General features: G+C 44.1%; 1 non-coding gene across 1 annotated transcript; it reads left to right on the top strand.

Annotated features, from left to right (window-relative positions):
* Positions 1–9,224: 9,224 nt before the first annotated feature.
* On the top strand, positions 9,225–9,331 carry LOC138988366 (U6 spliceosomal RNA). Its single transcript, XR_011464668.1, has one exon. It is a non-coding gene; the product is annotated as a U6 spliceosomal RNA (small nuclear RNA).
* Positions 9,332–27,867: the final 18,536 nt, after the last annotated feature.

Genomic DNA, 27,867 nt, shown 5'->3' with positions numbered 1-27,867 from the left:
CACGACTGAGTGACTGATCTGATCTGATATGTCTCAAACCACTTTTTTTTCAGCATTATCATAATCAAACTCCTGATTTTACCCCCTCCCTTTCCTTTCTGTTTCTCCCTTATCTCAGGGGATGGTACTGCCTCAAGAAGTGCCATGTCACCATGCTTTCAAGGCAGTCTGACAGCTCACTCTGGGGATCTGAGTCCTCGTCCATATTTGTTCCCTCTTTCTTGAGACCCCCACCCCCACCAGGGTTCACTGCATTGCTTCGTCTCTATCAGCATCACCTCTCACTGGACACTTGCAGTAGATTTCCCTAGAGCCTTCACCCTCTGCTTTGATCCTCTCCAGCACTCTCCCCATACTTCAGCCAAAGACATTTGTGTGAGATGCAGGTTGATCATCTTACACCCTTCTTTTCTGCTCACCCCTTCCTAAGCATACACTTAATGCCTAAACAGGGTTGTTGTGGGAAAGGCCACAGTCCTCAACATGGCACTCAGCAGTGTCACCAGGGTCCAGGCTGTTTTTCATCTTTCCAGTTGGCCAAACCCAGTGTGTCGGCAAGGCCTCCTCTTATGAAGACATGGAAAATGGCTGTAGCGATTCACACACCCAAATCTCCAACAAGGAGGAGAATGTTCTCTTTGTGTTGCCCCAGGGACCTGGGTCACATAGTAACTCTGAAACTAGTCTTTTGGGAGAGAGAGTACACTGGTTGTGTAAGATCAGTCATAAGTCATCCCGAGGAACAGATTGCCAACTCATGTCTGAAGTGATGCGAGTTCTCAGAGCAAGGAAGAATGAGGCAGTGGGTGCAAGTAGACAGATAATTCACTGTGCTGAGTGAGGTATGGAGACAGCATGGCGGAGGTGAGGGAGGGGGACCCAAGGAGCCAGAACTAGATGGCCATCCTTCGCTAGTGAAGTGGCTCAGTCTCTAACTGCTTCTAACGGGGCGTTTGTCCAGATGGGGCAAATCCCTTCTTGAGAGCAACATGGGGTAAATCATAGAGCAAAAACCCAGTGTTCTTGTAACCATCGATTATTAAATCTGAAGAATAGTAAGGACTCTTACGTTTTAAAATAAAGCTTTTTTTTTTCTGAAATCTTTTATATACATAAGGGCCTGTGTTTGCATATAAATTTTCTAGAAATCTATACAATGGTGAGCAATGGTTGCCGCTGAGAAGAACTGGGAGACTGGGGGTAAGATAGAGGTCGTTATCCATGCATGTCCCTCTGTATGTTTCAGTTCTGAGTGTGTGATTGCCATATTTTTTCAGTTACAAAGAGGTTTATTTAAAAAAAAACATATTCAAGTAATTATCTCCCATTATAAAATTTTCTCTAGCAAGATATCCTCAATGCGGAAAATTTAGATGATATTTTTAAGTAGCTATTGCCAAATAATAAGCATTCATTTATTATTTTATTTAATCCTCACAACAACCCTGCTTATAACCCTGTATTCTTTCTATTTTACAGATCATAAACTGAAGCCCAATGAGATTAACATCTCCCCCCATATCACACATATAACTTGTAGACCTGGGCTTAAATCCATATTCAACAATATTAGTTGCCTCTTAGTAGGTGGCAGCAGAAAGAAAAGCAGAGGAGAGATACAGTCAATGCTTATTCTTTGCTGAAGTAATGTTCTATGAAGTTGCCATTAACACCCAAATTGGTGAGTACTGAACCATTGCTCCTGGAGGAAGCATAAAGTTAGTGTCCTGTGAGGCTCAGTCTGCATTGTTTTGTCAGTTAATCATCATATGGCTTTGTTTTATCTGCATTTTTGTTTAAAAACACCTGATTTAATGTATTTGTTGATTCTTTACCACTAGACTCAGACCACAGCAAATGAACGAAGCTCATTCTAACATATATTTCCTCCATAAGGCATACTGCGCCTTCCTGAACTTAAGAGTACTACATCTCACTTCAACACTATGCTCCAGGGGCCATTCAAACACAAATCACCAAGAACAAGCACAAAAATGTGGAAAACATTGCACTAAATGGGCCTGAAAAAGGACATTTGTTTATGATATGGAGACTAAGACAGGAAGACAGCCCTGCCTCTTTGGACCTCAGCTGGAAATGTGCACACCAGGTGATTCAAAATTTCCTACATTGCAAAAATCCATGAATGACTGGGGAAGTGCCACCAGTGTCGATTTTGAAGTTACAGACACATTTTAGAAAGTAAGCGAATTCTCAGACACATTTAGGTCAATTATCTTTCAGAATTTCTGAAGTGGAAAAGACAACTGACACTCCCTCCTAACCACTTACGTCAAATGCAGCCTCTCCATTTGGTGGAAGCCACTGGAATAATGGCTTCTATCCAATTCTGAACACAATTCAAACTTGATGCAGCACTTATCAGCTCTTGATCCATTATCTGTACAATGATATGTCTCTTGCACTAGAATCTAATCTCTATGAGGACAGGCTCTTTATTTTGTCCAGTCTCATATTCCCATGGCTTCTAAGAGTGCTTGTCCCAGAATAGGCCCTCAGTAATTTCATTGATTATGATAAATCCTTTGACTGTGTGGATTACAACTGTGAAAAATTCTTAAAGAGATGGGAATACCAGACCACCTTACCTGCCTCCTGAGAAACCTGTTTGAAGGCCAAGAAGCAACAGTTAGAACTGGACATGGAAAAATGGACTGGTTTCAAATTGGGAAAGAAGTATGTCAAGGCTATATTCTTCACCCTGCTTGTTTAACTTATATGCAGAGTACATCATGAGAAATGCTGGGCTGGATGAAGCACAAGTTGGAATCAAGATTGCTGGGAGAAATATCAATAACTTCAAATACACAGATGACACCACCCTTTTGGCAAGAAGAACTAAAGAACCTCTTGATGAAGGTGAAAGAGGAGAGTGAAAAACCTGGCTTAAAACTCAACATTCAAAAAACTAAGATCATAGCATACAGTCCCATCACTTCATGGTAAATAGATGGGGAAACAATGGAAACAGTGACAGACTTTATTTTCTTGGGCTCCAAATATCATTTTAGATGGTGACTGCAGTCATGAAATTAAAAGACACTTGCTTCTAGGAAGAAAACTATGACACATCTAGACAGTATATTAAAAAGCAGAGACATTACTTTGCCTACAAAGGCCCATCTAGTCAAAGCTATGGTTTTTCCAGCAGTCATGTATGGATGTGAGAGTTGGACCATAAAGAAGGCTGAATGCCAAAGAATTGATAATTTTTAACTGTGGTATTAGAGAAGACTTGTGGTGTTAGAGAAGACTCTTGACTCCCTTGGACTGCAAGGAGATCAAAACAGTCCATCCTAAAGGAAATCAGTCCTGAATAATCATTAGAAGGACTGATGCTGAAGCTGAAGTTCCAATACTTTGGCCACCTGATGTGAAGAGCTGACTCATTGGAAAGGGCCCTGATGCTGGAAAAGATTGAAGGCAGGAGGAGAAGGGGCTTACAGAGGATGAAATGGTTGGATGGCATTACTGACTCAATGGAACTGAGTTTGAGTAAACTCAGGAAGTTAGTGATGGATAGGGAAGCCTGGTGTGCTGCAGTCCATGGGGTTGCAAAGAGTCGGCCATGACTAAGCAACTGAACAACAATTTTTGCTGAATGAATGATAAATGAATGATTCTTATATACTTGGCATTGAATGCAATGGAGCCCCATTGCCTTATTGAAACTGCTCAAACATGTATGATGTCTTGAAGGCAATTCAATGGTGCTGCCAGAATTCTTGGCTTATCACTATGTGTATAAAACATTCCCACCCACCGCTGTGAAGAAAATCCAGCACAGGCTGTGTTTCTGAGACTCTGGTGAAAATACGTAAAGGTTAAGCTCACTGCTAAAACCATTGACATTTGAACAGCCTCAAAGAGAAAGCAAAGTGGTTGTGAGAAACATTCATGTGAGGTTTTATGATGGAAGTGTGAGCGCCCACGGTAATGACTCTTAGAGAACCCTGTAGACTTGCTGGGGATTCGGATGAGGGGCGGTGGTGGAAACGCTGTTCATTACAATAACAACACGCAGATGCTGGGGTCCTTTTAACTGAAGGTCGGTGGAGTGAAGCAAAGAGAGGGTCAAGTTTAATTACCAATGCACCATAAACAATGTTCTTTGCTGGGTAAGCTCTCTTTGCACGGAGGCACAGTTATAGCTTCTTGTCTATACTTGGCTTCAAGAACACACTCACACCATATCATTCTACAAGGAGGCTTCTCAGACTCCCCAGGTTGGAACCTTTTGTCCCCACAGCCTGCTGATGTTGAGGCATGCCTTACACAGATCGACTGTAGCTCACTGCATCTGCTTGTGCAGGGGCCCCATCCCCCACTGCGTTTTAAGTTTCCACCTACTTCCCAACAGCACCTTCTTCCTCGATATCCCCAAGTTCAGTCTTGCCCCTTTCTCATCCATCTTCAAAGATCAGAGTGGTCTTCCCTGGAAAGCAGATCCGACCGTGTCATTTCTGTGTTTGTAACCCATCTAGTGCTCCCTGCTGATCCTTCGGGCAAAATCCCAGCTCCACCCGACTTGGCTCCCCACTCCTAGGTCCCCAGAGCAAGCGACACTGGACATGAGACGACACTGTTGGGCCTGGTCGATGGATGGACGGGGTTCGTCACAGTATTCATTCTCCTTTTATGTATGTTCAAAATCTTCAAAAAGAAGAAGAAAGCTTCCCCGAGGTAGCTGGGTTCTTAGCTGAAACTTGAGTTTGAGGTCTTCTGGGTCAAACAGGTTGGAGGCCCTGTGGCCTGAGGGAACAGCATTTACAAAGCCCTAAAGGTTACCCTGAAACTTTGTATGTGTTCATACACTTGCTGGAGCCCTGCTCCGAAAGGCATTTATGGCTCCCTTGTCAGACCCAGCTGTGACGGTGTGCACCTTTCATGCCTTCTCAAATTCATCAACTTGATTCCCTTCATTTATCTGATTCAGAGGGTGCTGTGCTGTGCTGTGCTTAGTTGCTCAATTGTGTCCAACCCTTTGAGACCCCATGGATTGCAGCCTGCCAGGCTCCTCTGTCCATGAGGATTCTCCAGTCAAGAGTACTAGAATGGGTTGCTGTTCCCTCCTCCAGGGGATCTTCCCAACCCAGGGATTGAACCCACCTTGCAGGCAGATTCTTTTACCGACTGAGCCACCAGGGAAGCCCAATTCAGAGCGTATCAACATTATATTTTGATACATGTTACAAAGACAGAAGGTTCTCTTGAGAGACACCAGCCTGTTGGGGGTCACAGAGGGCCGTGGTGGCTGGAGTGTGACATGGGAATTCTGGGAGCTGCATGTGGAGAAGGAATGGGCTGGGAGGTCTATGGTGAGCATTTGATGACTATTTGATGACTGAGTGAACAAGTGTAAAGATGGGAGAAGAAATGCACGTGACATGGAAAGACTTGAAATCAGAGTTCAGTGAGGTAGAAGGTGCTCAAACTGTTCAGTTCAGTTCAGTCGCTCAGTCGTGTCCAACTCTTTGTGACCCCATGAACTGCAGCATGCCAGGTTTCTCTGTCTGTCACCAGCTCCTGGAGTCCACCAAAACACATGTCCATTGAGTCAGTGCTACCATCCAACCATCTCATCCTCTGTCATCCCCTTCTCCTCCTGCCCTCAATCTTCCCCAGCATCAGGGTCTTTTCCAGTGAGTCAGCTCTTCGCATCAGGTGGACAAAGTATTGGAGTTTCAGCTTCAACATCAGTCCTACCAATGAATACCCAGGACTGATCTCCCTTAGGATGGACTGGTTGGATCTCCTTGCAGTCCAAAGGACTCTCAAGAGTCTTCTCCAACACCACAGTTCAAAAGCATCAATTCTTTGGCACTCAGCTTTCTTCACAGTCCAACTCTCACATCCATACATGACCACAGGAAAAACCATAGCCTTAACTAGATGGATTGTTGACAAAGTAATGTCTCTGCTTTTTAATATGCTGTCTAGGTTGGTCATAACCTTCCTTCCAAGGAGTAAGTGTCTTTTAATTTCATGGCTGCAATCACCATCTGCAGTGATTTTGGAGCCCAGAAAGATAAAGTCAGCCACTGTTTCCACTGTTTCCCCATCTTAGAGATGACCATTAGGGTGTATCTGGCAGGAGTGATGAGGACAGTATGCTCAGAGAGGGTCACATTTGTTGGGTATCCTGTGATGTGCTGGATGCAATCCTGAGGCCTTGACTTGAGTCTGTTCTTTCAATTTTAAGCTTAAGAAGAAGTGTTCAGTGGGCACCAGCATTGTAAATAATGCTTTGTGGAGCACCTGGAAACTCAGATGGTCTTAAAGCATTAATTTCCATGAATGAATGAATAGGAGAGCATGTATAAACATCTGGTCTTCGCTCTCTGATTTAACCCTAACTTGACTTATCTCAAACTGAGTTCCCTCAGCCTATGTGAATGGTCAGGTTGTAGTGATTATTCCTGTTGCTCTAATAGTTCTGTTGATGATTTTTCAGTTGAAACATCCAGGGAGGAATTGGATTCCATGGCAAAATGTGAATCAATGGAAGATAAAATTTTCCAGAAGTTTAAAACTCAAATAATACTGGAACCAGTACAGGTAAGATAGAATTCACATCCCTCCTTACTGTGTTCTTTTCAGATCAAGTTTTGCAAATATGATCCCTGCAAAGAAACTCTTTATAATAAGCTGTTCTATTCCTTAGGAGCCTCTAAAAGCAGGCTCCTGTTTTCTTGTCATAGGAGTTCTTCACACAGATGGCTTATGTAGGAATGAGCTTCTGCAATGCTGATCTATTTAGTAGCGATTTAAGCTAAAGGTTATACCATTTATCATATAGGATTTGTTTTCTAAAGGAAGCATCAGAGATGGGAGAAGAAAAAACTGTTGCCTGTGATATGCCGAGTTTGGAAAATAATAGCAAGCAAGAAAGAAAGCAAGAAAGTGGAGGAGGGAGGAAGAAGGAAGGAAGAAAGAGGGAGAGGAGGAAGAAAGAAAAAAGGTAATTTGCCTGTTTTCCAGCAGGAACCTTTAGTGTATGAGACCACATGACAGGTTAACACAGACACTGGTTTTCTGAAAACAGGATGGGATTTGGCATCTCAAAGACTCAGGTCTGAATCCTGGTTCCATGAGTTTGTAATGAGCTTCTGAGGTAATCTCACCTACAGTGTGTGAAAAAATTAGAGGGTGGCTGTGAAGTTGAAATGAGATTGTAGGCACATAGTAAGTATTCACCAGATGTGAAGAGCTGACTCACTGGAGAAGCCCCGACGCTGGGAAAGATCAAAGGCGGGAGGAGAAGGGGAGGACAGAGGATCAGGTGGCTGGATGGCATCACCAATTCAGTGGACATGAGTTTGAGTAAACTCCAGGAGTTGGTGATGGACAGGGAGGCCTGGCATGCTGCGGTCCACGGGGTCACAGAGTTGAACACGACTGAGCAACTGAACTGAACTGAACTGAGTAAGTATTCAGCAAATGTTTTCTTTCTCCATATTCTGTTCTTCCATTCACATGATTCCCCCTAATGTGCCTCACAGGAATATGTAAATCACTAAGGAAAATTCAGCTGGATTCCCACCAAATAGTCACTGAATCAAATAAACATCCCAGGGCTTATAGGAAGAACAGATCTAGGTCTTAAATGTTAAAAGGTGGTTTTTAGCAATGCATGTGGTAAAAATACAGGAAACCCATCAGCTGTTACTAAAAGCTTATCATAATTACCTGTGTTTGCAATACTTATCTAAACCCCATGTTTCACTTGGCGTGTCTTAAAACTTATAAAATAACCTTCCTCATATCTGTGCGAAGGTCAACACTGACTGTGATTGTGCTTTAGATACCGAACATGATAATGTGGATGCTCTGTGTCTGAGCACTGACCCCTGCCTCCCAGAGCTCTGCTGCCCTCTGGCCGCTGGTTGACTTTGGCCAACAGAGGGGCTGGGTAGGGTGGAAGTCTACAGGAAACAGAGTTCAAGGCATGGCCTCCCATCTCCTCCCTGTTGCAGCGCCCGAGTTCCGGCTACGGCTTGGTCCCTGAAAAGCATCTCCTGGTGGGTGACCGTCCTCGCAGCCCCGGTCTCACTGTTTCCTCCCCTGGGAGTGGTCCTGGCCTCGTCTGGCTCCTGGTGCTTGCAGTCCACCGGCGTCACTGATCCCTTAACCCTGCTCTGTGAGTGGACCTTTGTCTGCACTTGTCAGGACCCTGATGGATGCACCACCTCCCCTGACGCTAAGGCCCCTCACCTCATGTCTTTAACTCTCAAGATGCTCCCTCCTTGCTCACCAGAAGGTACTTTGCTGCAGGCTTTGGAAGCTACTGTGGCTACAGGAGATCCCACACTGTCCCTTGATTTCTTGTCATCTTTCTCGCGGTCTGTGACCACTTCCCAGGTCTCTGATGATTTGTCTGGTCCCTGTTGTCTCAACTCAGGCTGTCCCCTCCTCCAGAGCATCCTCCCTGACACCCCAGGGAGGGCCAGGAGTCCCCACTGTCACTCCCGCAGCAGCTGGCCCTCCTGACTCCCTCAGTAATCGTGGTGACCTCTGGACAGGAAGAAGAACTCTTACGTCTCTGCATCCTTGTCACCAACTATAGGGACAGGTCTATACCAGAGGCTTAATAAACGTCTTTTGAATCACAAATAATGGTGCTGACAAGCTTTGCACACAATGGGCCCCTTCTAGGCACATCCAGAAAGACAGCAAGAGAAGCCAATAGCAGTCTTTGAAGAATAAACAAACACTATTTTCTGCCTGAAATCTTTGAGCAGAGTCACATTTTCCAGGCACCAAGAGTAAAGAGTTAGAGGGTAGTCTGTGCCCCAATCTGAAAAGATGCAGCTGTCAGCTTCTCCTAGCTGCCAATTGCAAACCTCAGCTTTGGTCTTTAAAGACGCTGTAGTTAGAAAAGAAAAATAAAATTGGTCCATTTCCTCTCTTCACCTATTCTCCTAACTGCTTTTCAGTGAAAATGATTTACCCATGCGAAATTTTTTGCTAGGGAACCTAAAACCATCACAGATCTATTCAATTTAAAAATATTTCTAGTCTTCTTATGGGACACACACTCTGGGCAATCCCAACACAGCAAAGTGGGAATCGAGAGAGTGGTGACAATTTCTGCAAAAACCAAAATGAAAAAGCAACAACAAACCGCTTTAAAATAAATTCTATCCGGACACAGCATTAGAACTCTTTGTTCTTATCATTTTAGCCAAAAGAACAACAAAAAGGTGCTCACTTCAGCAGCACATGTCCTAAAAGTGGAACAATACAGGGAAGATTAGTGTGGCCTGTGCGCAAGGATGACATGCAAACTCGTGAAGCATTCCATATATTTTTTTGGTTACAGGGGAGAAGGATGGGGAGAAAGGATAGTTAGGGGGTTTGGGATGGACATGTACACATTGCTATATTTAAAATGATAACCAGCAAGGAGCTAGTGTATAGCACAGGGAACCGCTCGGTGCTACACGGCAGCCTAGATGAAGGGGAGTTTGGGAGAGAATGGATGCATGTGTGTGTGTGGCTGAGTCACTTGGCTGCACACCTGAAACTATCACATTGTTAATCAGCTTTACTCTGATACGAAATGAGAGTTGTTGTTTTTTTTTAAAGGCACTTACTGATGCCCTCATATGACATACAGATTTTTCCCAGCCATACTTCATTTGAACTTAAATCTCATTTTCCTCTCTCTGTGCTGACAGTAGGAAAGAGGAGCTGGTTAGCCTGATCCATACCTGGCCAGGTGCAGTCGACGGTGAATTCATCAGACGTGTTCGCTCTCAAAGCACTCTTGCAGTATAACGGAAAGTGTTAGTCTGAACCATTTCCTCAGGGATGCTGAGGCCATATGAGATTTTCAAGTCTTTCTCCTAAGAGCTTTTATACAGACAACATAAAGTTTTATATTAAAAATACTTAGGCTCCCTTCTATTTCCCCAAGAAGTGGAAGAAGCCCATTCCTCAGGCTGACAAATACCCGAAAGACAACTTCCTCAATACTCAAGTTTAAAGAATTATGTCCCAATGGATTAAAAATCAAAGCCTCAGACCTCTCTAGCCTTTGCAGCTATTTCTTTCTTTGCTTCTAACCTGACCTTGCACCTGAAGCTTTCTCTGAGCTTGGAGCAACCTCCCCCGACCCCTCATCACCCTGGCATCCCTAACACTTTGCCCTGGAGCATTGGTTTGGTCATTAATCAGCAATCATCTTCTGACAATACTGCCAATCACTATTTAGATCTGGGCTATCATTTCTCTTCCTTTTGGCCATTTCTTGTTTTCATGTCTCTGAGCATGCAGCTACTTCCACCTGCAACATTCTTCTTTCCTTTTCTCTGCAAACTTCAACTCAACCTCCAAAACCTACCCTAAATCTTACCTCTTCTATTGAGACCTCACCATTTTCCTCTCTACAGGATTAGGCAGCTTCTTACTCTAGATTCTGGAAGATTTTTTCTTCTCTTCATCCTTTGAACATATTTGCCACAGCAAAATTATAAACTCTATGCTTGCTCAGTCGCTCAGTCCTGTCTGACTCTGTGACCCCATGGACTGTAACCTGCCAGCCTCCTCTGTCCATGGAATTATCCCAGCAAGAATATTGGAGTGTGTTGCCATTTCCTCCTCCAATAAACCCTATGGGACGAGGGCAAAAGAACTGTGGAAATACATGAGGATTCGTAACCCCAGCAGTCATCAAATTGCAGGGACAAGTACCTCACATCATCTCTGCATGCTGGGCCCTGTGTCACTGTTACTTGAGTCTCTCTGAACAGAAACTCCTTCAAAGCAGACATTGTATTTCATCTTTTCATTCCCAGAACCAATTACAATAACAGGCACAAAATAGATGTTCAATAAATGCTAAATGGATGTGTAAAGGAATGAATGAATGCAGTTCTGTCTCAGAAAGAATAGTGCTCTATTCCTTGACAGTTCTCGCATTTTAGTGAAACATAAGTGGGGATATTTATAGGTGTCAAAGGAGAGTAATGAATGATAGACATTAAAAAGACTAGATTTGTTGAATCTAGAAAAATGGTACAGATTTGCAAGTAAAAGTAGAGACACAAACATACAGAACAAACCTAAGGACACCAAGGGGTGGAAATTGGGGGAGTGGACTGAATTGGGAGATTGGAATTGACATGCAAAATACTACATATAAAATAGATAGGGACTCTACCCAATGCCTTGTAGTGACCTAAATGGGAAGGAAATCCCAAAAGAGAGTGTATATATGTACATGTATAGCTGATTCATTTTGCTGTACAGCAGAAAATAACACAATATTGTAAAGCAACTATAATCCAATAAAAAGTTATAATAAAAGAGTAAATCCATTAATAGAAAAGGAAGATTAATCACAAAAAAATAGGAGAGAGATGAGCTTATACACAGGATTCTGAAACCTATAGCCTGGATTAGAGCAGTACGTGAGCTCCTTTCTAATTGTGTAACTTGGTGTTGGAGAAGATTCTTGAGAGTCCCTTGGACGGTAAGGAGATCAACCCAGTCAATCCTAAAGAAAATTAACCCTGAATATTTATTGGAAAGACTGATCCTGAAGCTGAATACTTTGGCCACCTGCTGTGAAGATAAGACTCATTGGAAAAGACCCTGATGCTAGGAAAGACCCTGGGCTTCACAGGTGGCTCAGTGCTGAAGAATCTGCCTGCCAGAGCAGGAGACACAGAAGGCATGGGTCCAATCCCTGGGTCAGGAAGATTCCCCTGGAGAAGGCAATGGCAACCCACTCCAGTACTCTTGCCTGGAAAATCACATGGACAGAGAAGTCTGGTGGGCTGCAGTCCATGAGGTCGTGAAGAGTCAGACACGACTGAGCGACTTCACTTTCACTTTTCACTTTCATGCATTGGAGAAGGAAATGGCAACCCACTCAGTGTTCTTGCCTAGAGAATCCCAGGGACAACGGAGCCTGGTAGGCTGCCATCTATGGGGTCACACAGAGTCGGACACTACTGACGCAACTTAGCAGCAGCAGCAGGAAATCCTGTGGACTAGGAGCCTGACAAGCTACAGTCCATGGAGTTGCAGAGTCGGACACGACTGGGAAAGCATACACACATACAAGTGTGTGTATGTATGTGCATGTACTTGTGCTGATGCTGGGAAAGATTGAGGGCAGGAGGAGAAGGGTGTGGCAGAGGACGAGATGGTTGGATGGCATCACTGACTCAATGGACGTGAGTTTGAACAAACTCAGGGAGATGGTGAAGGACAGGGAAGCCTGTAGTCCATGGAGTCGCAAACAGTCAGACACAACTTAGCAACTGAACAGTAACTATATAAGAAATTGCTTCTGAGAATTCTTTGTTAATTCATTTAAAAATAATAGTAAATCATGGAAACGTTTTTAGGAAAGACAGCTATATTTTGGAAAAGAAAATGATCACGAGGAGAGCGTGTTGTTTTACATTCTGAACATCTCTTTAGTGCCTGGTTTAACAGAAGCCAACTTGATTGTTCTATTTACTTCTGTGATCCATTGTGACTTTACATGTCACATTGTCTCTGGGAAACCCCACTTCACACTCACCAGAGAAAGAGGGTGAAAAGGCAAATACCATGTTAGTTTCATGATAAAAAGCACTGGGACCTTGCAGATCCACTGAAGTGTCTTGGGAGACCCAGAGGTCGCTCATCATGTATTGGGAATTGGTGATCTAGACTAAGACACATCCCATGGTATTGCAGCTGTTCGTTTTGTATCTTTGTCTCTTGTATGACTATGAGCTCCTACAGGGCCAGAACTCTAACTCAGTTCTCTTTCCCTGGAGGCAAACGCTCCATCAAGTCCTTGGTGCTGGTGCTGGTGCTGGTTTAGTCCCTCAGTCGTGTCTGACTCTTGCGACCCCATCGACCGTAGCCCATCAGGCTCCTCTGTCCATGGGATTCTCCAGGCAAGGACACTGGAGTGGGTTGCCATTTCCTTCTCCAGGGGATCTTCCCGACCCAGGCATCGAGCCCAGGTCTCCTGCATTGCAGGCAGATTCTTTACCTAAGTTGTACAATAAATAAAAGAGCCTCCTAAATGTTTTCTTTAGAACTTAGAAGTGTGGTCTTTTCTTTTATCTACTTTGTTTCACTTTTTCTATTTCCTATTTAGTGCTCCCATGTATTTAGTTAATGATTTCCAATTTCTTCATCTCTTCTTTCTTTGATGTTCTTTTTAAAATCTTTATCAAGTGTAGTAGAAAAGCTTTTGTATACATACATATATATGCATAATATATATATATTTTAGAAACTTGTGAATTTTTGCTAACTAAAAATTGTATGACATTTTGATTCCACTTGTTTAACATAGTATGAATAGAATGCTAGATTTCGAATTAAAAAAAATAGATATGCACCAAACATCAAAGGTTTACTGTATGGCACAGGGACCTATAGTCAATATCTTGTAATAACCTATAATGGAAAATAGTATCAAAAATAATATGTGTGTATATGTATAGCTGAATCCCCTTGCTGCACACCTAGAACACTGTAAATCAACTATACTTCAATAAAAAAAATATATATATATATAGAAAGGAAGCAAAAGAAAAGAACTTAGAAATGCATATGGCATAAAGAACAAAGAGAAAGGAAACCATTTGTTGTTCTGTTTTTGTTCTTCTGTCTGTAAAAGTCTGTAGGTGATTACAGTTTTTTAAAATCTGAAGAGATAATTTGCCTCGAGAGATGAGCTGTCTGCAAGAAGAAAGTCAGTTGGTCCAGGGAGCAGCGGACAGAGGTTGAGAGACACAGGAGACAAGCCAAGCGATTTGCATTCATACTGTTCCACTGGACTCCCCCCTCCCCTCGTCTCCTGCCGTTTCTGATTTTTATGTTCCTTGTCAGGACACGGGAGAACATACAGGATATATAGCATATGTTGCAAGGTCCAGGAGGGCTTCTTTCCAGGGCCAGGCACAGCCAGGATCAATTAAGTAACAAGGAAGGTAGAAAATATAGCTGCAGCTGGAACAAATCAGTTGCTCAAGCACTCGGGGTTGCAACCCATAAAAGGTCAGCAGGCAACTGGCGTGCGTAGCCACAAGTGAAGCTTTTGGCTCCACGGAACTGGAAGGAGCAAGCAATTGGGCATCCTCGCATCCTGCTTTCCAATCAGGCAAACTGTGGATGTCGAAGACGTTGCGAAGGATGGGTCAAGTTGTGCCCCGGTTACATTTCTCATCTGGCTTCTTCTCAGTTGATTTTTCCCCTGCCCCCCAGTAGGGGAGTTACTTCACCAAAGTGACAGGTTGATTTTATGGGTTGGAGGCGGGCTTCAACTACTAAATGTCAACGAGTGAGAGAAGCTAGACTCATGTATGAATTAGGAGAGTTCTTGGGAGGAGGAGCTGAACAGCAGTGATGCCTTAAAAAAAGAAAAGCCTCACGTTTCATCTTGCTGCACCTGTGTTATAACTAGAGATCAAATTCCAGGTTAACTTGCAGCCATGGATAACTTCTTGGCAAATCAATTAGCTATCTGCTCTTCCTTAGTTCAGTAACAAGAGGTCATTATTTCTTAGCCTCACTCAGTCCCTTACCCTTTTTTCCTCAGAATAATTATTCCCTACACATACATATATTTATAATGCTTGTTGTTTTCATCAAGGGCAAAAGTCTTAACAGATGTGTGGAGATATTTTATTGAGTATCCTGAAAAATCAAGCTCACCCTTCCATTCTGATCAGAGCTCAGAACACAATTAGGGAAGGAGACCCCAATCCAAATGAAGGGTTTTAACTGAAAATGGATATGTAAACATGATCCCAATGACCCCATCTGCTAAAAGTTCATCCTTTTATTGAATAAATTATTGTTGAACAATGGCAAGGCACTAGACTCAGAGAACACAGAAATGAATAAGGAGCCTGTAGGTTAGATAAAGTCATTTTAACACTGCCTGCTTGGGAAATAAGATAATGCACAGTAGGACCACAGGAGAAAGTTGACACTTTACCAGGTGTAACTTCACAGAAGGTAGAGTCTTAGAGGCCTTTGGAGGCCATTGGCTTACAGTGTACTTCCACATATGTTCAGAAGCTTAAATACCCTTGAGGTAACATTATATTATCTTGATTAGATTCAGAGATTATGCCTGGTGTTGAAGTTCAGGAAGCTAGTAAGAAGTAAAGGGCGGGCTCGGAGTCAGATCTTTTGGTTGTAGAACTTTTCCTCTACTATTTTTGGGGTGAGAATTTAATGAGATCATATATGTGAAAGCACTTTGGAAAGTTATACATAAAGATCAGATATTGTCATCACTAAAGTGTTCTTTGTAAAATCATGGTAGTGAGGATTGAAACAGTATAACCCTTCCCCTTTTTCACATTTTCAAACCATTTCATGCATAAGTGCGTTCCTTGCAATTCAGTATTTAGAAAAAAAGGACATAATAAATTATCCCAGTTCATTTATGTTTGAGAATGAGCATAGCATCCAAAGAGGAGGACTTCGGGGGAAAAAAGGAATCTTACAAGGAAGCAAGTAGGTGAGGAGAGTTTTGAAATAGATTCTGGAGAGAAGTTGTTTCCCTTCAGGACATGGGGAACTGGAGGTGCCTGGGGTCCTTTGGAAGGAAACACTCAGGACATGGTAACTGAGAGTGGGGAGCTAGGGGAAGAGAGGTCCCGCTGGCAGATAGAGGAGGAGGTATCCTTCCCAAAAGAAAAGATAATTTTCTGAATTTGAGGTAGCGCCGAGTATGTGGAAATGTGGATTCTCATGAAGCAGGAACTCAGAACATGTTCTGAAAACATGGCTGGATTTGCTAAGCTATGGGGTCTCTTCCCTGAATTATTTTTCTTGCTGGAGAGAAGGACCTTTGTAGGTCACTGGTAGTCTTCTCCCTTTGAAGTTTAAATGTTCACCAAAATAACCAAAAGTCCAAAATAACCAAAGCTACAGCACATCTGGATATGATATCTAGGGCAGGAATATAAGAATGAGAGAGAGACAGAAGCCGAAGCTGATCATGGACAGAGCATCTGTTAACAGAGCAAGACCTTATTGGTTCTTCCCAGGACAGGCCCAGCCCCTGTATCCTGTGCTTTGGCTCCTCTCTGAAGTATCTAAATAATAGTATCTGGTGCATATTTGCTGAGTTGTTCAGATCCTGAAAAAAAAAAACCCATCACCAAATGGAAGAAGTTGGACAGCAAGGAGGTCAAACCAGTCAATCCTAAAGGAAATCAACCCTGAATATTCATTGGAAGGACTGATGCTGAAGCTGCAATAGTTTGACCACCTGATGTGAAGAGCTGACTCATTGGAAAAGACCCTGATGCTGGGAAAGATTGAAGGCAGGAGGAGAAGGGGACGACAGAGGAAGAGATGGTTGGATGGCATCACTGACTCGAAGGACATGAATTTGAGCAAGCTCCGGGAGATAGTGAAGGACAGGGAAGCCTGGCGTGGTATAGTCCATGGAGTCGCAAAGAGCCAGACAAGACTGAGTGACTGAACAACCACAACTACTGCTACCTGATGATCATGAGATGTAGCCCCCAGAGCTTCTGGTGCTAAGGATTGATCACCATCAACCAACCTGAGAACTGTGCACAAGTTGATCACACGTCCTGGGACGCCCCCCCCTCACCTTGCCTTTAAAAATGCTTTGCTGGAACTCTTCAGGGAATTCGGGGTTTTAGAGCACAAGCCACCTGTCCTCCTTGTAGGGGTGCCTTTACAATAAACGTTGCATTTTGCTTCACTGCAATCTGGCGTCGGTAGATCGAGTAAGTGGACCCAAGTTTAGCCACTAACACGTCCACACAGTGAAGTACTGATTCAGCTCTCCATCCCCAAAAGCTTTGATGATAAAAGAATTTAGGAACTTTCAACCTGGAATAAGGAGGTCTTTTCCATCATAGTTACTGTGAGGCATAAATATGGCCCTCCCTGGTGAAGACTTACGAAGTTTGTAAAAGCTGCTTTGTGGATCGGTATGTACAAAGCTTAGATAAGGGGCTGAGTTTTACACTACGTTACCTGAAGTGGAAGAAAAGAGTGAGGGCAAGTATTTTGTTGGGTGTATATAAAATTGAGAGCAGAACCACCAGTAAGAAAGGCTCTGTTTTACTCCTCAACACACACTCCTTTTAGAGTAGGGTAAAGAAATGAAAAGGGCCCCAATTAGTTCAGGAATGAAGAGGTGGCTGGGAAGAGAATGTGAGTCAGTGTTGAGTCATTGTTCTTATAAAATCAAGCTCAGGCACACCCGGAATGAAGGGAAAGGGAGAAAACCGAAGTTGGCTAAAGACAAAAAAATTCTCCCTGTGGACAAGAGCTAGTTATCACATGGCCTGGGTGTGACCTTGGATTTTCAGTTGTCTGAAGGGACCACTTGCTGATCTAGGAGTTCCAGGGCACCAGTCCATGGTCACGGCATGTCCCCTGGGAGCACATTAAAACTAATTTCCACCTCAGACCTGCAGAAATCCACTCTCCCCAAGGGGATCCAGGAAGCTAGTTATTTTGACAAGATCTCCAAGAAGCTTCTCTTTAACCAGAAATCTGTGATCATCCAGCAGCCCCCAGGAGCAAGGAACAGCCTTAACTCTTCTTGGAAAAGTACCAAACCTTGAGCCTCCTAATGCAGTTGGTTTTTTAAAAGAAAAAAAAAAATTATTTTTAATTGGAGGATAATTGCTGTACAATACTGTGTTGCTTTCTGCCATACAACAACACGAATCAGCAGTACGTATACATAAGTCCCTCCCTCTGGAATTTCTCTCCCACCTCCCACCCCCTCCCACAGCTCTAGATGGTCACAGAGTACTGGGCTTGAGCTCTGTGTCATACAGGAAATTCCCACTGGTGTCCATTTTACAGACGGTAACGTTTATGTTTCAGTGCTAGTCTCTCTGTTCAACCCACCCTCTCCTTCCTCCACTGTGTCTACCAAGCAGTTGGTTTTTAAGAAACGTTTGATTGCCGCAGTGATCAGCGACACTGCAGACGTGGTCCTGCTCTGTCAGACCTGGTCCATCATCTCTCGATGTTAAATAAAGTCCCTTTACTCCAATCATATTTAGGAAGACAGCAGAGCATGGTAGCTAAGAGCATGTAGGGTCAGCTCCTGAATTCCACTGTACCGAATGCCCTCTGCTGTAAAGTGGGAGAGATGCCAGTATCCACCTGATAGATACAAGGTGAAGGGTAACATTTAAAAATTCAAAGGTGGGACTTCCCTGGGGGTCCAGTGGTTAAGACTTCACCCTCCAGTGTAGGGGTGTGTGTTCCATCCCTGGTTGGGGAGCCACCTCAAGGTCAAAACACCAAACCAGGAAAAAAAAAAAAAACCTTGTAACAAATTCAATAAAAGCTTTTTTAAATGGTCCACATTGAAAAAAAAACCATCAAAAAATAGGTTAAAAATCAAAGGTGATTAGGATAGTGCCTGACTCAATAAACACTAGCTAACACTGTTACACATGCTATTTTGCCCCACACGATAGACAAAAAGTAGAATCAGACATTTGGGTCACATGAGAAGTCTGTGTGTAAAATCCTTCTGCAATTTACCCTTTCTCCTCCTGTCCTGCGAGGTGCAAAGCGGCACCCCTGGGCGCCCCAACCAAGACAGAGGACGGTCAGGGGATCATTCTCAGCTACCGACTGCTCATGGCCAGCCTTCCTGTAGGAGAGTTTTCCAACGGAAAAGATCTTGGCTTGGACAATTCAGTGCCCTCGTTTGCAGATGAGGATCCTGTGTGTGTGTACGTCTGTGTGCTCAGTCGTGTCTGACTCTTTGGAACCCCATGGACTGTAGGCCTCCAGGCTCTTCTGTCCTGATTTCCCAGGCAAGAATACAAGAGCGGGTAGCCATCTTTTCCAGCCTAGGAACTGAACTCGAGTCTCTTGCATCTCCTGCATTGACAGGCCGATTCTTCATCACTCACCACCTGGGAAACCCATGGATCCTAGGGTACAGGTCAGCCTGACACCAAACCACAGGAGCTGAAACGACGAGTCCTGAGCCCGTGAACCGTTCACGGCGTCCCAACTGATGGAACCAGCCGAGAATGCTCCAGCTCACTGGCTTTCTAGACTTCAGGGCATATTCACTTTGATGCATTGTACAAATTAAATTTGTTTCTAAAATAGGAGTGGTAAATAAGAATGACTAGGGGCATTCATGCTTTTTATGTGCTCGGCATTTATGGAAGGATTTACAGTCTGGAGTGGCAGGATTGTTGGGGGGGGTGGATTGTGAGGCGGGGGAGAGTGCATTTGCCATGGCAACCGAAGCCAGCCTGTGCCTTGCTTCTTCAAGTCTTTACCCAGTGGCCTTTCAGGACTTGAAGGCGTGTCCCATCACTTGTGAATCTGGCTCTGTCCTCGCCTCTGCGTCTTCCATCTTTGGTCTGTCAAGTCGCTTCCCTGTATCCCCCATCCCTCCATGGGTTTCCCGGGTGGTGCTAGTGTTAAAGAATCTGCCTGCTAATGTAGGAGATGCAAGAGACATGGGTTCAATCCCTGGGTTGGGAAGATCTCTTGGAGAAGGAAATGGCAACCCACTCTAGTATTCTTGCCTGGGAAATTCCATGGACAGAGAAGCCTGGGGGGGGGGTGCAGTCCAGGTGGTTGCAGAGTCAGGCATGACTAAGCGCACACCCTGCATGGAAGGACCACCGACCCAAGACCTCTCTCCTTTGCTGATGTGCTGGTGAGCCACTGGGGCTCGCTCAGGGTTGGTGTGCTTGCGTTCTGGGCTGCATTTAAAAGTACTGTAAGCAGACAGGCCTAAGCCAATTCCTAAGAGGGATTTCCTGATGGCTCAAGTGGTAAAAAATCTGCCTGTGATGCATGAGACATAGGAGACAACATTGGGGGAGGGTGGTCTGATCCCTGGGTCAGGAAGATTTCCTGGAGGAAGAGATGGCAACCCACTCCAGTATTCTTGCCTGAAGAATTCCATGGATAGAGCAGCCTGGTGAGCTACAGTCCATGGGGTCACAAAGAGCCAGACACAACTGAACACTCGCTCATTCACTCAAGCAACAGAATTTTATCCCTTTATAGTTCTGGAGGCCAGAATTTGAAATGAAGGTGTTGGTAGGGCTGTGCTCCCTCTGAGGGCTCCAGCCGAGGATTCTTCCTCACCTGTTCCAGTTTCTGCTGGTTGCTGGCTGACCTTGCTTCATCTGTAGACCCTTCCTCCAACCTCTGCCTTCATCATCACATGATCTTTCCTGCTCATCTTTGTATACCTTTTCTCCTTCTTATAAAGACACCTCCCATATTGGATTTAGGGCTCACCCAAGTCCATCTTCACCGAACTGATCATGCCTACAAAGGCTGTACTTCCAATTAAGGTCACACTCTTGGGTTTCAAGTGGATTTTGGGGGGACACGACTCAACCCAGTACTGCCTTGGTTTCAACAACGCTGTGGAGTGGGTTCTCCAACATCTAGCCCCCCATGTCCTGTAGCTCTCGAAGTTGTTATTTCCCAGGTTTAGAGGAGCTTGGGCTCAAAAACTTTCTAGGTTCAGTGCTTATGTATCACCTCTTGATCCAGCTCTTTGTTTCTTAATGACCAAAATCTATTAAGTTCATAAAGGACATTTAGAGCCAAGCAACTGGAATCGTGCTTGCCACTCGTTCCCTAAAGCAAATCCATCTGCAACAGATTTTCCCCCTCCACCCTCCACCTCTACCATTCTCTGCATCTTGTGACTTTCACCTCAAACAAGAAGCATCCCCCCAAACGTGTCTCCCATCCTCACCACTTAAGGCCCTTGCTCTGTTTTAAATGTCCCTTTCCCATTTCTGGCACCTCTGACATCACAGTATCTATGAATCCTGCCCCTCCTCTCTTCCTTCCATCCACATGTCATTGTTGTAAAGTCGTGAAGTCGTGTCTGACTCTTTTTTACCCCATGGACTGTAGCCCACCAGGATCCTCTGTCCATAGCATTTCCCAGGTAAGAATACTGGAGTGGGTTGCCTTTTCCTTCTCCAGGGGATCTTCCTGACCCAGGGATGGAATCCGAGTCTCCTGCATTGCAGGCAGATTCTTTACTATTTCGTCACCACTCATACTGTGATGACAGCACTCAGCACGTAATATCCACATGATCCCTTCTGGAATCTGCTCCTTAATTAGTCGGGGCTCTCCATGAACTAGGCTTCCCTGGTGGCTCAGGCAGTAAAGAGTCTGCCTGCAGTGTGGGACACCCAGGTTAGATCCCTGGGTTGAGGAAATCCCCTTAGAAGGAAATGGCTACCCACTCCAGTATTCTTGCCTGGAGAATCCCATGGACAGAGGAATCTGGCAGACTACAGTCCACGGGGTCACAAAGAGTCGGACACAGCTGAGCGACTCCACTTCACTTCTCCATGCACTGCCTTGTGGACCTCTCCCTGGCGACATCCCACCACCCGTGACCGATCCCGCGACACTTCGCCCCTCGTCTTCCTTCTGCTTCAGGCACCTCACGGAAGAGAGTAGACTGTAGGGTAAAGGAGTGCCTGGGCTCCTCTTCGTCCTCCCCCACCCCTGGCAAGAAAAAGTAGTGAGTGTGGAGGATGAGTCAGGTTCCAGAATGCTAATCAGATCATACTAGTGGGCGATACAATGTAGTAAAAGAATATAAAGAAATCTGAAAAAATAATGATGCCTCTCTCTCTCCCTTCTCAGTCTCTCTCTCCAATATTTAAATTAAAATGGTACCCGGAGCCAGTGTTCTTTAGCAAAATGTGCCATCTGCATCTCACTGTTTCATTGTCATCTTAAAAAATTCATCAGCAACTAGAGGAAGGCCTCAGGGACAGGACCAGGAAATGCTTTTCACCAGGCCAAGGACTCCTCCTGATTCTGCATCATATAGGTCGGACCGCCCAGGACAGAGGGTCCACAGGAGATTTACACATTGTGGCAGAGACCTGTGGAGGTCCCCCAGCATCTGTTCTCTTCCTGAATAAGACAGCATCCAACCTGGGCTGAACTGCCCTGAATAAAGAGGTTATTTCTGACATCCCATGCCACTGGGAAAGGTTATGTTGACTGAGTAATGGCAATGGGATGTAAACAGAAGTGATATGCACCAATTCTTGGAAGTGTCCTCAAAGGAAAGACATATGACTTCTTCTGCTTCTCCTTCTTACAGCTGCTTGGGCTTCAGACATGATGGCTGAGTTCAAGCAACCATTTTTAGACCACGTGCTCAAGGTCATTGTGAAGCTGCCATGTCAGTCTTGGACTGACTTACTTCTGGGATTCATTTCTGTGACAGGAGAAGTAAGTTCTCTCCTACTGAACCTCTTTCTGGGGGAATTTTCTGATTCTCACAACTTAGCTGGAATGACCAAAGTCTCAGCGAGTAACAAGCTTCCTTCTTTCATGTTGGTTTTCTATACGTCTCTCTTGAGAGCTCATGGTAGGTGATGTTGGAAGGACCATGTCTGAGGATTTCAAATTCATGTTCCTGCTGTAAAAGAAAACTTATCACTGACTGGCTCTAACTCAGTATTTCTCAGTCTACTTCTCACTGTAGACTCTTTTCAAATTTTATTTTATTTGTTTTATTTTTATTTATTTGGCTGCATGGAGTCTCAGTTGCGGTATGGGGGCTTAGCTGCCTCACAGCTTGTGGGACCTTAGTCCCTTGACCAGGGATTGAACCCACGTCCCCTGCATTGGAAAGAGGATTCTTAACCACTGGATCACCAGGAAAGTGCCTCACAATTGACTCTTTAAGGACCTTTTGAAGGTATTGGTTCCCTAATCAACTCCTCCCATGAAATTTTAATGTCACAGATACACTGTGTATTTGTAATGTATCATATATATATTTGTGCTTTAAACATAGAAATTGCAGAATCTTTTTGTGTCACATAAAAAAACCAGTCTTTGCTTTTTGAGGGGAATCTCACTCCTGTTTAGCATATGACCTAACTACAGACATTCTGCTAACCAAGGAGCAGGTTGTAAACAAACCTATACAGACTTGTAGATTGCAGGGAGAAATATCAATAAGCTGAGATATGCAGATGACACCACCGTTATGGCAGAAAGCAAAGAGGACCTGGGGAGACTCTTGAGGAAAGTGAAAGAGGAGAGTGAAAAAGCTGGCTTAAAACTCAACATTCAAAAAACTAAGATTATGGCATCTGGTTCCATCAGTTCATGGCAAACAGACGGGGAAACAATGGAAACAGTGACAGACTTTATTCTCTTGGTCTTCAAATCACTGCAGGTAGTGACTGCAGCCACCAAATTAAAAGACGCTTGCTCCTTGGAAGAAAAGTAATGACCAACCTAGACAATGGCACCCCACTCCAGTACTCTTGCCTGGCAAATCCCATGGATGGAGGAGCCTGGTAGGCTGCAGTCCATGGGGTCGCTGAGGGTTGGGCACAACTGTGTGACTTCACTTTCACTTTTCACTTTCCTGCATTGGAGAAGGAAATGGCAACCCACTCCAGTGTTCTTGCCTGGAGAATCCCAGGGACAGGGGAGCCTGGTAGGCTGCCGTCTATGGGGTTGCACAGACTCGGACACGACTGAAGTGACTTAGCAGCAGCAGACAGCTTATTAAAAAGCAGAGACATTACTTTGCCAACAAAGGTCCGTCTAGTCAAAGCTATGGTTTTTCCAGTGGTCATGTATGGATGTGAGAGTTGGACCATAAAGAAAACTGAGCACCGAAGAATTGATACTTTTGAACTATGGTGTTAGAGAAGACTCTTGAAAGTCCCTTGGACTGCAAGGAGATCCAACCAGTCCATCCTAAAGGAAATCAGTCCTGAATATTCACTGGAAGGACTGATGCTGAAGCTGAAGCTCCAATACTTTGGCCACCACATGCGAAGAACTGATTCACTGGAAAAGACCTTGATGCTTGAAAAAACTGAAGGCAAGAGGAGAAAGGGACAACAGAGGATGAGATGGTTGGATAGCATCACCAACTTGATGGACATGAGTTTGAGCAAGCTCCAGGAGTTAGTGATGGACAGGGAAGCCTGGTGTGCTGCGGTCCATGGGGTCGGACATGACTGAGCGACTGCACTGATCCGATACAGACCTATGGGCTTGCTTCAGCCTCCCAGGCTCCTATAACACAATGTCACATTCTGAGTGACTTAACAGTAGAAATTTATTTTCTCTTAGCTCTGGAGGCTGGAAGTCCAAGATCAAGGTGCCAACAGGGCTGGGTTCTACTGAGAACTATCTTCTTGGCTTGCAGGTGGTCTCACATGACAGAGAAAGGAAGCTCTGTGGCTTCCTTCTTTTGTTATTATAAAATTTTTATTTTAAACTTTTAATTTTGGATAATTTTAAACATATACCAAAGTAGGGAGAAGGGTATGCTATATCAGTGATCCCTAAACTTTTTGGCACCGGAAACAGGTTCAATGGAAGACAATTTTTCCCTGTATTGGCTGGGGGGAGGTTTCAGATCAATTCAAATGCATTATATTTGTTGTCCACTTTACTTCCACTATAATTCCACTTTACTTCTTTTACAGTTCCACCTCAGATCGTTAGGCATTAGATCCCAGAGGTTGGGGACCCCTGTGCCATATTAACTATCAACCATCTTCATCAATTTTCAGCTCATGGCGACACATTATTTTTCTTTCATTATATTGGCTTCAGGTGTAGGAGTATGTGGTCAGTTTTGTCCGTCTCTGTAATGCTATGGACTGTACCCCACCAGGCTTCTCTGTCCGTGGGATTTTCCAAGCAAGAATACTGAACTGGGTACCATTTCCTTCTCCAGGGGATCTTCCCCTCCCAGGGATTGAACCTGTGTCTCCTGCATTTCCTGTGTTGGCAAGTGGATTCTTTACCCCTGAGTCTCCTGTACACGTGCTGGTTTCAGGTGTACGACAAAATGATTCAGTATATGTGTATACTACAAAATGATCGCAACAAATCTAGTTCATGGTGCCTCTCCTTAGAAGGACATAAATCCCACTCACAGAGCACCACCCTCATGACCCAATCATCTTCCAAATGTCCCACCTCCTAACGCCATCACACTCGGGATTAGGTTTCAACACAGGAACTTGGGGGAGCACACACTCGATCTACAGTGCCCTTCAAGGTTGTCCCCACTTCATGCGCTAGTCGTTTCTGTCCCTTTTCCTTGGAACAGCTTGCCTGATCTTCAGCTGGTTTGCCGCTGTCTGCCTTTCAGAACTCAACACAAGGTTGACACACCTGTTAGAGAGCCCCTGCTCACAGAAGAAAGCCCAGTCTTGGTTCTGCATCTCTATCGCATCACTCCCTTTTATTTTCTCTTGGTACCGTTTTCTGAAGGTCTCTTGTTTATAACAGTGCTTGTCTCCACCTGGTCAGATGTAAAGTTCCATGAAAGGCCTTCTAGTTTTGTCCACTGTTGTATCCCAAGCATCTAAAATAGGACCTGACACACAGTAGGCACTCAATAAAAGTGGGATAAATGAAGAAATCCCCCCCTTTTCCATTAAGCAGAATGAGCAGGCACCCTTGCCATTTTTTCACCTTTATCAAGCATGGAAGGTCTTTAACCCTCATCAGGACACTTCACTAGAGATTACAAAGGACTTTCTTATCTATTTTCTCATCTATGGCTCTCAGCCTCCCAGGCAGGGCAGATATTATTGGCCCCATTTTATCGGGAAGACCTCAGAGTCATATATTTGGCTGGTAGAACCGAAAGCCTTCTGACCCAAGGCCAACCTTCCTCCATTACCCTCCCTCCTTCAGGGGCAAAAACAATCCCAACCCCAACACCGGCAACCATCCATTACAGGCTCTCCACTTTCTAGCCCTGGACCCAAGGAAATGGCTCAATGCCTCAGCCAACCAGGCTCCAGGTCAGATATTGATTCACTCAATGGCCACTAAGCCTTAAGTTGCACTTAGGAGTAACTGCAAAGATCTTATCCAGCTTTGGTCTCTGAACTTTTCCCCAGCAGGCCCTTGGGCTGGTCCCAGCCTCCTTCTGGGCGTCACTAGCTCTCTGCTTCCATCACACTTGAAAGAATGGTCACGGCAGGGCTCGGGCAGAGGGGGCTGCATTCACAGCTCCGACAGTAAGAAGCCGGTCTGGTGCGAGGCAGACCGGGGCACACGGCCACTAGTCCTCTGCAGTTGCATCATTTACACGGTGCCTTTGGAAGAGCCCTCCCTCAGGTGATGAAATGAGCCTTGTTCTGGGGGTTTCACATAAGGGAACCATCCAAAATACGCAGTGATGCAGAGTTTATTTTTGAAAGATTATACAGCCTCCCTGTCCAACAATATGGGAATGGTTAGATAAAAGTACAACAGATTCATGGAATGGTAACCAACACGGGATGTTACATAACCACTAGGGATGATGGGTAGAAATATCTGACAATGATCTAGGAAAACACTAAATACGAACAAAACTATCAAATAATACCAGAAAATGTCCTGAGAAAAACAGGACACAAAATTGTGTATGTATTCCAACTGCTGTAATATAAAGTAACTAGAAAAATCCTGTAACAAAAGATCCCCAGTTGTATAAGGATAAGAATGACTATATGCCCTTGATGGATTTATATATGGGGTCTTTCCTTTGGTTTTTATAATTTTTCTGTAATGCAATGTTTATTTTTCCTTAAAAAACTTAAATGTTATTTTTGTAATTGTGATATTAAGCACATTTTTAAAATAAATATAACCACAAAGGAAAAAGTTTGAAATGTACTGATAATACACAGGGGGATACCCTCCTCATAATCTGTACAGGAATATAAATCTACATTCTCATAAGCAAAAGTGAAATTCCCAGGTGGCTCAGTGGTAAAGAATCCACCTGCCAGTGCAGGAGACCTGGGTTCAATCCCTGGGTCAGAAAGATCCCCTGGAGGAGGGTATGACAACCCACTCCAGTATTCTTGCCTGGAGAATCCCATGGACAGAGGAGCCTCAGGGTTACAGTTCATAGAGTCACAAAGAGTCACACACAATTAAGCAGCTAAAAACAAGCAAACAAAATCAATATGGTACCTATAATTCATAGTCTTTATTTTACTCAGTGGTATTCTATGAACATTTCGACAAGTTAATATTCTCCCACAGTATTATTTTAAATTCTGCTTGGTTTGTGCTGTGTGGATGTCTCATTATCTCTCTCCTATTTTTGGCTGCTTACCTTCACTTTTTTGATGTTATAAATTATAATTGTGGATGCTTCTTCTGACTAATTTGTGTCACACATTCTTGATTCTTTAGGATAAAAATTTTTAAGTGGAATTTTTGAATGCTAAAGTATATATACATTTTTAAGCTTACATATATAATGTGTATATATACACACACACACATATATATACATACATATATGTATATGCCAGTTTATATTTATGGAAGTTGTGTAGGAGAGAGCCTATTCCCCACAATCTTGCCAAATTTTGATTATTTTTACAATTTTGCACATTTAGTAGCCATGAGAGGGTATGCTATTTAGGTGTCTTTCAATGGCCATTTTAAAAAACTCAACTCAAGTTGCTTAAGAAAAGAAGGCAGAAGATAGAGGAGGGAGAGACTGATATCTCGGGTAACTGCAAAGTACCAGGAGTCGATTACAGTTTAAGAAAAGTTTGACTTAAGTTCAAAAACCTTGTTGTTGCTGTTGTTCAGTCACTCGGTGGCATCCGACTCTTTGTGACCCCGTGGACTGCCGCAAGCCAGGCTCGCCTGTCCTTCATAACTCCCGAGTTTGCTCAAACTCATGACCACTGAGTCGATGATGCTATCTAACCATCTCATCAGTCAAAAGCATTGCGAGGCCTCATTTCTGAACTCTGCTTCTTCTGCTCTCTGCGCGGTGTCATCTCAGCTTCTGTGATGGAGAAAAGGAGAGTGCAATAAAAACAC

This window comes from Bos mutus, chromosome 6 (genome assembly GCF_027580195.1).
Source record: "Bos mutus isolate GX-2022 chromosome 6, NWIPB_WYAK_1.1, whole genome shotgun sequence".
NCBI classification, from domain to species: Eukaryota; Metazoa; Chordata; class Mammalia; order Artiodactyla; family Bovidae; genus Bos; species Bos mutus.
The sequence above is the reverse complement of the archived record's forward strand: the minus strand, read 5'-3'. Positions and strand labels throughout refer to the sequence as shown.